This window comes from Phragmites australis, chromosome 15, assembly GCF_958298935.1.
Source record: "Phragmites australis chromosome 15, lpPhrAust1.1, whole genome shotgun sequence".
In the NCBI taxonomy this organism is placed as follows: domain Eukaryota; kingdom Viridiplantae; phylum Streptophyta; class Magnoliopsida; order Poales; family Poaceae; genus Phragmites; species Phragmites australis.
This window is the reverse complement of record NC_084935.1, coordinates 351,413-362,282: the sequence shown is the minus strand read 5'-3', so window position 1 is coordinate 362,282 and position 10,870 is coordinate 351,413. Positions and strand designations below refer to the sequence as shown.

General features: G+C 44.6%; 1 long non-coding RNA gene across 1 annotated transcript; it reads left to right on the top strand.

Annotated features, from left to right (window-relative positions):
* The first annotated feature begins 9,240 nt into the window (after nucleotides 1–9,240).
* On the top strand, nucleotides 9,241–10,035 carry LOC133893447 (uncharacterized). The gene is made up of 3 exons (XR_009904509.1): nucleotides 9,241–9,441; nucleotides 9,530–9,628; nucleotides 9,784–10,035. It is a non-coding gene; the product is annotated as an uncharacterized LOC133893447 (long non-coding RNA).
* The last annotated feature ends 835 nt before the right edge of the window (nucleotides 10,036–10,870 follow it).

Genomic DNA, 10,870 nt, shown 5'->3' with positions numbered 1-10,870 from the left:
ACTTGTCACTGACAAATAAGAAATACGTATCTATAACAGGATAGTCATCTAGGTGTGACTGAACTCACAAATAATTTTTACAAATCTATCTGTTTGTATCATATAGATGCGGACGATGTTTAGAAAAATCCGTCTATGATATTGTCACATATGGTTTATTGTAAGATCCATCGTTGTCTGTACGATAAACATAGATGAATTTTATGAAAACACATCTGTATCTAAAGACCCACAAATGTTTTCAAATTTGACCACTCGTTTCCCTAGATTCTTTTGGTTTCCCACATACACAACTCGCTCGTCTCCCCGGGTTCTTTTGGCTTCCCCCACACACACCGCTTGTATCCCCTCAATATAAAGCGACGAGAAGTGTTCTTCTTCCTCACTTGGCATCCTAGTGTTCATATGTTCTACTGCACTGAGAAACTCATCCTCACTCGCCATCCTAATGTCAAAGAAGCGCGATCTTAGGGCTGAATCTCTTTCACTGCACTAAGGTGGGTACATATGGTTTCCATCGCGGTTTAGTCAGGTTTTAATTACTTCGATTTGTGTAACTGATGGCAATACCTTGTTTCCATCGTAGATATGCAATAGCACAGTTCATGACAATCATGCGATGGCAGGATGGGGATTGTCCACAAGATAGGTTTGAACATGCATTTTTTGTTGAACCATGGCTAACGGTTTAGTAGCAACGTAGTCTGGTTCTGGCTCACGTGTGAGCTAGTTAAGATGGAGTCTGACCCGAATGACTGCGAGCTGCTTATCGAAGATGATGATTGAATTGATCTTATGTTGAAACATAGGAGGCTGAGATGATATCTATCATCTTGTCTTTTTTAGACGGTGTCAATCGACTTAAGTTTGTCAATCACTTTTCGTCTTTCTGAAAAATGGTGTCGCCATTATATATATCATCTCGTCCTTGTGGAAGATAGCATCGCCAATGATGTATAGCTAGTGATCATGTTTAGCTAGTTATGTTTATGTGTTCTGAACAGTGAGTGATGTGTATCTGTGTGATGTTTATAACCCTTGTGATATGTAAATACATGTGTTTTGTGTTCTGAACAATATGTGATGGATGCTATGAATAATATTTGATAGATATTCTAAATAATGTGTCAATGTGTTGTTTAATTTATAAATAATGAAGTGTGTATACTACTACATCACAAGTGCAGCTAGGAAGCAATTTTACTTATGGAGGGAAATGGTCATGTATACAGTTTTAAAAAAATATTCCTCCTATAACAATTAACATAGACAAGTTTGAACAAAAACCGTATGTGACTTTAACTATTCACATACGGGTTTCAACAAAATTTGTCTGTAATCCTTATTACGCACAGACGGTTTTACAAGAAAAACGTTAGTGTGTAACTCTATTGCAGATAATTATGAAACTGTTTGTAACAATGTTGATATTATAGACACTTTTGTATAGATTGAACCTATAACCTTTTATGATAAAATTTAAAACCTGTATATAATAACTCGTTCTAAGTAATATTATGAACCGACTAAGGATAAGAGCACCTATGTCGGTTTTTCTAGGATCACCATTTTAGAATTGATTGGGATTATGTTTTTTTTTATAGTAGCGAATATTCATCTATCGGTTCATCTTTTAATTAATTCTGCAAATATATATCCTTTGGTTGTCCTCTGTTCTTGTTGATCCTTAATTATGTGGCAGAACAAGTTCATCTCATTTGAGGGACGAGCACAAGACAAAACTATATATATTAATTGTTCCACGCTAAGCATTGCTATACGTTAATGTGTACGTATTCGAATACACATTAAATGCACACACATGCCTGATCTGTACGTAGACCTACCAAATCTGGGTGTCTGGTTGCTGCCTTTCTGTACGTACGTCTACGTAGGCCCAGCCCAACGTCAACGTGCCACAGGGGACTGACGACGTGGCAGCGCAGGGCGAGCTGGAGAGGTGGCTCAAGTCGGATCGATCGTACTAGCAGCTTCAGCTTGGATCGAGTTTCTTAACCTGGAGTAGTTTGGTGTCTTTGTAAGAACGGCTTGTGTTTGTTTGTTCACTAAAGCAGTAGGGAACTATGGGCTTCGTTGCAGAAGCTGCCGATGTCCCTTGTGGTGTGGGCAACTTTTGCCATACTTGGTTGCAGATGAGTGATTAGACAACAGATTGATTACACATGGTCACTGGAGCAGATAGATTACGCATTCCCAAAGCAAGCAATAGATATAGATATTTACATATATTATTGGCCATGCAAAGCAGAGTGAATCGCGTGTAATGCAAAGATTCTCCCAACTTCCATTGCACGAAACATGCATTCTCGAGTACAACAGCGGCAGGCAAGCAAGCAAAGCATCCAGCCTGATTCGGCAAGATCCCAAATCAGAAGCGTCTGCAAGATCCCAAATCCCTGCAAGCATGGCAATGAGACGCCTCAGATGGAGATCCAACTGTCAGATCAACAAAGAAAAACAACAACACGCCTCAGATCGAGAAGCACGAAACAGGAGACTGTGCTTGCAAGAAACACAAGAGTGTGTACCAAGAGGCATGCAGCTAGTGAGGGATGATGTGGGTGCACTTGGCCTTGATCCAGCGGAGGCCCCTGCGGATGGACGCCTTCACCTTCCCCTCCACCGTGTACGCCTTGTACCCGGCCACCCGCCTCCGCCGCTTCATCTCCGCCGGGTCGCCGCCCAGTCCGCACCACGCCGACGACGCGCCCAGCCCCGCCACCCACCGACCAGGCTTCCGCTCCACGCCGTCCCCGCTCCCGTGCTCGGCGGCATAGGGCCGATACGACGGCGCCATTTGGTGCTAACTAGCCCCGGTCCGGTGGCTGGAGGAATATGAGCGTCCCGAGCGGTGCTTTGGAGACGCAGAGCAGGAAAACAATGAAGGCTGCAGAGCAGAGGGACGTTGCTGCTGTCAACAATAAATGAATTGCAGCATGCATCGCCAGGAAGCGGCATCCTATGCCAAAACCGCCCTGGCGCTCAAACGGCATCTCATGTATTTTTTATCTCTTCATATTTTAACCTTGTTTAAAAACTAATTCTAAAAATGGACCCATGCCAAAATCATTTCTACTTTTGACCCACGAGACCCGCGCCAGCCTCAGTGACCCTGAGGTTCAAGATCTCGGCGCCAAGCCTCGTGGTGCTTACACGGTGTGACGTGAAATCTGCATTGCCAACACTAGCGCCAATAGCAGAATTTAAATAATAATTAATTAAAAAGAACAATTGCGAGAATAAAACTAGGTTCCATACAATCGAGGTGTAATCTACAAAGATAAATGTAGAAATTAGATGCATCTGTACAAGATACAAATTCTTAACACTTGGGTAACACCCTTACGTTTAATATTCTTTGAGCTTCTTATGTGTCCCTTTTTAGACAAAGTAATTCTGATTCAATCAAACATAGTCTTGCGCCTCTATTAAGGGATTTCTCCTAGATCAATGTCTTAAGTGCACATAATCTTATATATGCGCTTGACTGTGGCTGCGAGGCACAGGGAGAGGACGGGGCTGATGAGCTCGCAAGTGTTGCGGAGATCTTTGTCGGTGCCGTCCATGTGGGTGGTGCAAAAAGGAGGGTTGGTGGAGAAGTTGTGCAGTGGGGGAGAGGACTTGCGATTCGACTACGAAAAGGTTTCAAAGTCCGACTCCGACTGGCACACAATATTTCTCTCTGTTGCAGTCCGCTCAGCAATTTATACCTTGCACGTTTTCTCAGGGACGCCACCGAGATTGATCGCCTCGAGTCGAGCAGAGCAGGAGCCACAGGTAGCGCAGCTGTTGCGAGTAGGCTTGAAAACGAGTGGATAATTTCCGCTCGTTTCTGGAAATTCAAATATGGAAGGTCTTATCCGGATACGGATGCGAATACGAATATTTCTTATCCAGATAAGGATACGGAAACGGAAAAGCTATTTGGGTCGGATAAAGATATGGATACGGATATCTGGTCATTTTAAAAACGGATAATATCTGTGTTTACCCGGCTCATCACCAACAACCCTAACGTTATCTCATACAGTATACAGGCTATCAGTTGCCTCGTCCATGTCCATCACTCGCCCATGGCACCGCCGCCACCTCCCCGTCCACTGTCGCCACCTTGTCCGTCGCCCACATTCCCTTCCGCCGCTAGTCACCCACCACACCACCCCGTCCGCGCGCCACCGCCACCTCGTCGGTCACCCACCATGCCGCCATCTCGTCCGTCGCCCACCACCCTGCCCGCCGTCAAGCTCCCACCGTGCCGCCACCTCATCCGCTGCCGGGCATCCACCGCACTGCCTCATCCGCACGTTGCTGCCAACCCGTCTGCCGCCAAGCGCCCATCGCGCCGCCCCGTCCGCTCATCGCCGCCACCAGGTCTGAATCACTATAAGTCCGCGCGCCTCTCTGTCCACTAGATTGTTAGTTATTTATCGCTAATCTAAACTACCTTTGATTGTTTCACCAAGGCCATGGAAGCTAGTAGCAGCATTGCAAGCACAACAGTGACATCCCCGACTTTACCTATGATTGTTTCACCACAATAGCCCTCGGACGCTCCTCCTCCTACTGCATAACTTGAAAGTACATCTAGGCCTCTAATGTGGGTTTTGGCTAATTGATGATAAACGATAAAGTGACTAATGGGTTTGCTGAAGTTATAAACATGTTTTAAGTCTCATTAGATAAGTTAAGAGATGTTGACGTCCCTCAAAAAGAAAAGAGAAACGTCATGTAGTTACTCAATAGGCTTTAATTCATTTTATTTTGAATTTAAGTTTAGGATAGCCGTACTATAAGAAGGATGCGTGTTGATAGTCTTGAAGGTGTCTCATTGCTAAAAGTATCCTTTTTAGACCCAAAAGTTGAGAGACACAAATCACCCATGGACACCGAGACAAAGGCTTTTGTTGTCTAAGCCCGGAGCCCGGAGACTCCGGATTCTGATCAGTTGGTCAAAGTCTCTGGATGAGACTCCAACAGAGAGTCTCAGTTTTACCTTGAGAGCTCAACCCGAAGTCTCCGGGTTAGCCCGGATACTCCAGTGTCTGGTATGTGGTCGGAGTCTCCGAGTGAGACTCCGGTAAAGAGTCTTAGTTTGAGTTTAAAAGCTCAACCGGGAGTCTCCGGGTTTGCCCGGATACTCCAAAGTCCAGTTTGTGGCCGGAGTCTCCGTGTGAGACTCCGGCCAGAGTCTCGAGTAGGCTTTAAGTGCTTAACCCGGAGTCTCCGGGTTGACCCGGATACTCCGGGTTCTGATGTTTCTGGACCCTCTGGGGAGGCTTCGGATAGTGTTTCTGACTACATATCCATGTGTTACTCGGAGTCTCCGGGTGAACCTGGACACTCCGGGTCAGTACAAAATACACAGTAACAGCTAGTTTTTTGAAGTGGGCTATAAATACCCCACATCCCCTTCTTCAATAGCTGTTGAACCAACTCATGGACAAACTCATTCAAAGCCATTCAATAACCCTCCTAACTCCTCTAGAGCTTTAATTCTTGAAAGATTTGAAGATTAGGGTTTGGGAAGTGAGATTGAGTGCTAAAGAGCTATAATACATTCTTGAGCACTTGAGGTCATCGCCAATCTTTTGATTCACGTTTTTTTACTTTGTAGTTTTGAGTTCCTAGACGGCAAGGCGTCACCCTGAGAGCACCCAAGCTTGTGGAGTACCCCGGGAAGTTTGTATTTCCCATTGATTTGAGTAAGAACCCTAGCTTGATCTTTGTGGTCGCTTGGGTGAGGAAAGGGTTGAAAGAGATCCGGCTCTTTGTGAGCTCCTCAATGAAGACGTAGGCACTTCTTTGTGAGGTGGCCAAACTTCGAGAATAAATCCTTATCTCCCTTACTTTATTGCACATTTACTTGTTCTAGTTGATTTTTGGGGATTTTTTTTGATCCACTTGTTTGTGTGTGTGTGTGTGTGACTGCAGGTTGTTGGTGATAAGGTATTTAGGAATCTCTTAGAATCTGTCGTAACTTATAGACTCATTTAGATTTGCTCAAAAACTCATTAGTTTCAATTTCCTGTATCATCCGGATTATCCAGATAAGCCTGGGTTATCTGAGTTCTGTATAACCCGGAGTCTTCGGATTCAGTAATCCGTCGTGAAGTTTTAAATTTCAGGAAACACCTATTCACCCCCCTCTAGGCGACATCTCGTACATTTCAGAACCTCAAGCTGCAGGTGCCACTGATGGTGGGGAGGCAAGTATGGAGTTGACGAGAGCTGCTGAGAACAAGGCACCTCCTTGTAAGAGAAGCAAGAAATGCACATCTGATGTCTGGAGCCACTTCATATAGTTTGATAAAAAGAAGACAACAGAAGATGGCACTGAGGTTGTGGAAAAATGGGCCAAATGCAAACAGTACACTTACCAGTCTCAGCGTGAGAGCCACAGAGGCACATCCATTTTCAAATCTCACTTGAATAGTCAACATCGAATGTTGACTGGCCAGCACAAACTCAATTTGAAGAAGGAAGAGGTTAATAGTTCCATTGCTTCGGTTGAGACTTATAGGTATGACGAGGCTTGTAGTTTGAAGAAATTTAATCTTGTATTTATTATGAATGAGTATCCCTTTAATATAGTTGAACATGAGTACTTTGTGGATTTTATCAAGTCTTTGTGCCCTACTTTTCCGATTGAAAGTCACATCACTGTGAGGAAAGATATATTAAACATCTTTGTAGAGGAAAAGAAAAAATTATATGGTACTTTAAAACCATCAATTGTCGGTTTAGTGTAACCATGGATATGTGGACATCCAACCAAAATAAAGGCTACATGTGTATCATAGTGCATTGGATAGATGACAATTGGTGCATGCAAAAGAAAATTGTTAAATTCATGCATGTAGGAGGTCATCATGATGGAAAGTTGTGCTCAAAGTCTTATGATAGCATGATTGACTGGAATCTTGATAGGAGATTGTTTGCACTTACTTTGGACAATGCCTCAGCAAAAGATAAATGTGTTTGTCGGTGTAAAGAATTGTGGGGTCCCCTCACAAGTGGACATATGCACGTTTGTTCGGAACCGTGGTCACCCCACGCGACCAGTCAACGACCGCACGACCAGCTAGCGACCACGCAACCAGGCTCTCTGACCAAACTTCGCGACCAGTCACCAGGTCGCAGGAGCAAACCCCGCGACCGGTCTATTCTGGTCATGGGGCAGATATGTGTCTAAATAGTATAATCACAATAAATGCTTTTTCACTCGAGTATTTTCCTTCCCAATGTCCTCTTTCTGGTCGACCAAGGTGTGATCGGCGCAGAGCTGCCATGTCCCGTCCCGTAGCATTAAGCGCTACGGGATGGCCTGACAGGCATGTCAGGAGGTTTTTTGCAGGTGCGCAGGCAGCGTGTGGGGATGGGACAGGGCAGTCCAAGCGACCGGGATGAAGCAGGCGGTGGAGTGATGGGACAGACTCTGTAGCGCCGTAGAGCAAGTGGGGTACGTTTGCTCTTAGTAATGATGGGCCTAGGTGGGAAACTCTAGCTAGGGCTGGATCTATATCTTGACTCACGTGTAAATCTTCTCTCCCTATAATATATAAAGGGAGGAGTACCAGGTTTGTAAAGGGGCAGAGAAGAAGGCCGGGCAAGAACATAATCTGTAACCAACTTAGACCACAAGAAAAGAATATACAGGATGTAGAGCTATTACCCTAAGGGGGGCCTATACCTGATAATTCTCAGTGTTCTTGAGTTACACATAGACAAACAGATTCGTTAGGCACTCCCCGAACAAAGATCACGCACCCGTCGCCTGATACACCCTAGAATCATTATCAGGGATTTTTTACCCTCGACAATATTCATGGAAGATATTCAACCTCAATCCCAAGTGTCACATCCAAGAGTTCATCAAAGTATCCAAAGAAATGACCCGGTGAATAATATCTTTGGTGAAATATAAAAGGGGGTAACTACTCGTTCTAGAATTACAAATTTTTGTGAATATTACTCTTTTGTTTCTTCTTTGAAACCATTGAGGGTATAAGAAACACTTGGTGATCTGGATTGGGTACTGGCTATGCAAGAAGAGCTCAACAACTTCAAGAGAAATAAAGTATGATCATTAGTGAAAAGACCCAATTAAAATATCATCAGCACCAAATGGGTCATTCGCAATAAGCAAGATGAGAATGAGATCGTGCCAAGAAACAAATCAATGTTGGTTGCTCAAAGCTTCATACAAATCGAATGTGTTTTCTTTAAGACATATGAGTCTTTTTTAATGAACCTTATCATTATATAATGATATTATTATGTTATCACTTATGAAATTACTGTATATATAGAAACTTGATCCTGATATACATGTAGAATACATCTGATTTATTCTCTTAAAAAATCAGATGAGACATAATAACTGCTTGAGTACAATATCTGCCTGATGGAGCCTCTGCAGGCTGTGGGGCACTTTGTTTGTCTATATCAGCACCTAGAAGTCTTACGAAAGGAGAGTCGAAGCGACTATCGGTTCATCATCGAGCCTCTTACGGCTCGCCACCCATCCTGGAAGATATACTTGAAGGAAACAAGAGCAAAAACTGTCGATCTAAATTTTTACGTGAAGGAAATCTTTGAACATAATGACAAGACATGGGAGAAACCGGAATTCGAAGATGATGCAAGAGGAGCCCTGAGGCTATGTCTGAATGTTATGAAGCACGCCCTCTCTAAATCTGTTGTCTTCGAACGTGACAGACAAGGCCGGCGGAACCCAGTTCGCAAGTTCACGGACAGGCATGTACTAGTCATTGTCATTTCTGTTTTCGGTGGGCTCCTGGTGGACTTTCAAGAGCTTGTGTTTAGGGCTGGATACCTTGAGCGGTTCCGGTTGGAGGAGCATTGAACAATCGTCGGATGTAGACACTTGTTTGATTGGCTGGTGAAAGGAGCTGTGTAGACTCTTTGAGTTTGACGGTTCTGGTCATGACTTGACATGATATTGTGACTTGTTTGAAGGATGTGATGATTGTGTTATTGTTGTTTTGGATGATGGGAGGTAGCCTTGTTGTGGTCCTCCCGATTAGCAGAGTACGGAGCAGCAAACTGACCGCATCTGCGTTTTTGTTGCATGTGCAACAAACCGGTGCCTGCCTGGGTTGGGCTGGTGTCTCTACTCCAACGGTGCCGGTGCCACCGCCAGTAACCAGAGCAAGCGTTGTCTTTCCACTGTGCGGCCGGTGTGGTAGCCAGGGAGCTTCTGCGACGAGCTTGGCAATTGAGCAGACGATTCTGTGCAAGAGTTAGTTCAATTTGAGGCTGGCCGCCTTCATCGTGTCGCCTCGCCAAGGGTGGAAGAGGTGTTGAACCCAACTGCGACGAGCTCTGGATGGGCAGTATTATGTTGCTTTGCTGCAAGCAAATGAATCGCAGCGCAGGCTGTTGTTTCTTCTTAATTAGGTGCCAGTACTACACACGATAATGATGTTGCTACTTGCAACTGCCAACTGGATCAGGGAATCTCATTTGGTTTCCAATTTGTATGCAGGAATTTAGAGGCAACCGATAAAGAATTGGTTTTGGGCTTAAAGTTGATTTGTCAGCTCTTTTCTCTTGATTCACATATTCTCTCCTGCTGTCATCCAAGGTTGTTTCATCCTACAAGTGCCTTTCATCTTTTTGCCTTGGTTCTTCTATATTCAGGGAGTGCCAAATTTGATAAACAAACTTTTTAAGGGTTGTGTTAGGATCACAGATTTCACATTTGCTGTTATTAGTAGTAGTTTGTTACTTACATTGCAGGTCAGATGGCTGCCACTCTTCACTAGCAGGCCACCTATATTGTTGATATTTGAAGTGGTATGTTTGGGTTGCAGAATTTTCACTAGCTTATAAAATCAAATGTACCACTTTGATTACAAGCTGGTGTTGGTCATCACTCCGGCGAGCTGTACTTTAGCTATGCACACTTTGATAGGCAAAACCTTGTGTATTACTATTACCTATCCTAATGCACATACTGTAAAACGTTGGTTTACTCTGGGCGATGTTTAATACGCACTAGTTTGGCCCTTCTACTCATTAGCCTTTTATGTAGTAACTATCAACCACTTGTTAGCAATTAACAGTGTAAATGACAGGTAATAAATATGTTTTTGTTACATTTATCTGCATACTAAGACCTACAATCAGACAATGTATCAAGAAAACTAGAGTTCCCTTTCAGCGTCATACGACTCCTGTAGTTTCTATGCCAGCTAGTTCGAGTCGGTCTTCGTTTTGTTTCCTTAGTCGCTCTGCTATGGGCCTATATATATACGTGGTCATGGTTCCCGATTTGTAGACAGCAAGTTCAGTACAATGTACTCGAACCAATCGGAAACATTCCTCAGCTTCAAACGGGAAATCCAGGACGCATCGGAATCCGAGTGATACTCCGAACCGTGTCTTCTGGACTGTTGTTCCCTTTTCCGATTCGAATTCAGAGTCCGTTCGTAGCTGGATAACTTCTCTACGTGCATATGCATAAATGAAGACCAAGGCACGGTAAGGCCATCCAAGGAAGAAGCCGAAGCCAGTCCAGTAGCTTTGAGGACACAGCGGAAGAGTTGGCCGGCCGGAGATGTCCAAGCGGCGAGCGCCGTCGGATCACGAGTGCCGTTGCACGGCCAAGAGGGCGCGGCGGCCAAAGCATCTCTACGTGGTTCTGGACGATCAGGACAAGGCGTTCAGCGTGCACAAGGTGGACGTCGACACCTTGGCCGACGCCGAACCTGCAGCAACGTCCGGCGAGCGCCTCCCCGAGCCATCTTTCCTCCGCCTAGAGGTTCTGAGACGCCGGGAGAGTTGCCACTTCGCGTCCCTTGGTGGCAAAATCGTCGCCTTCCAC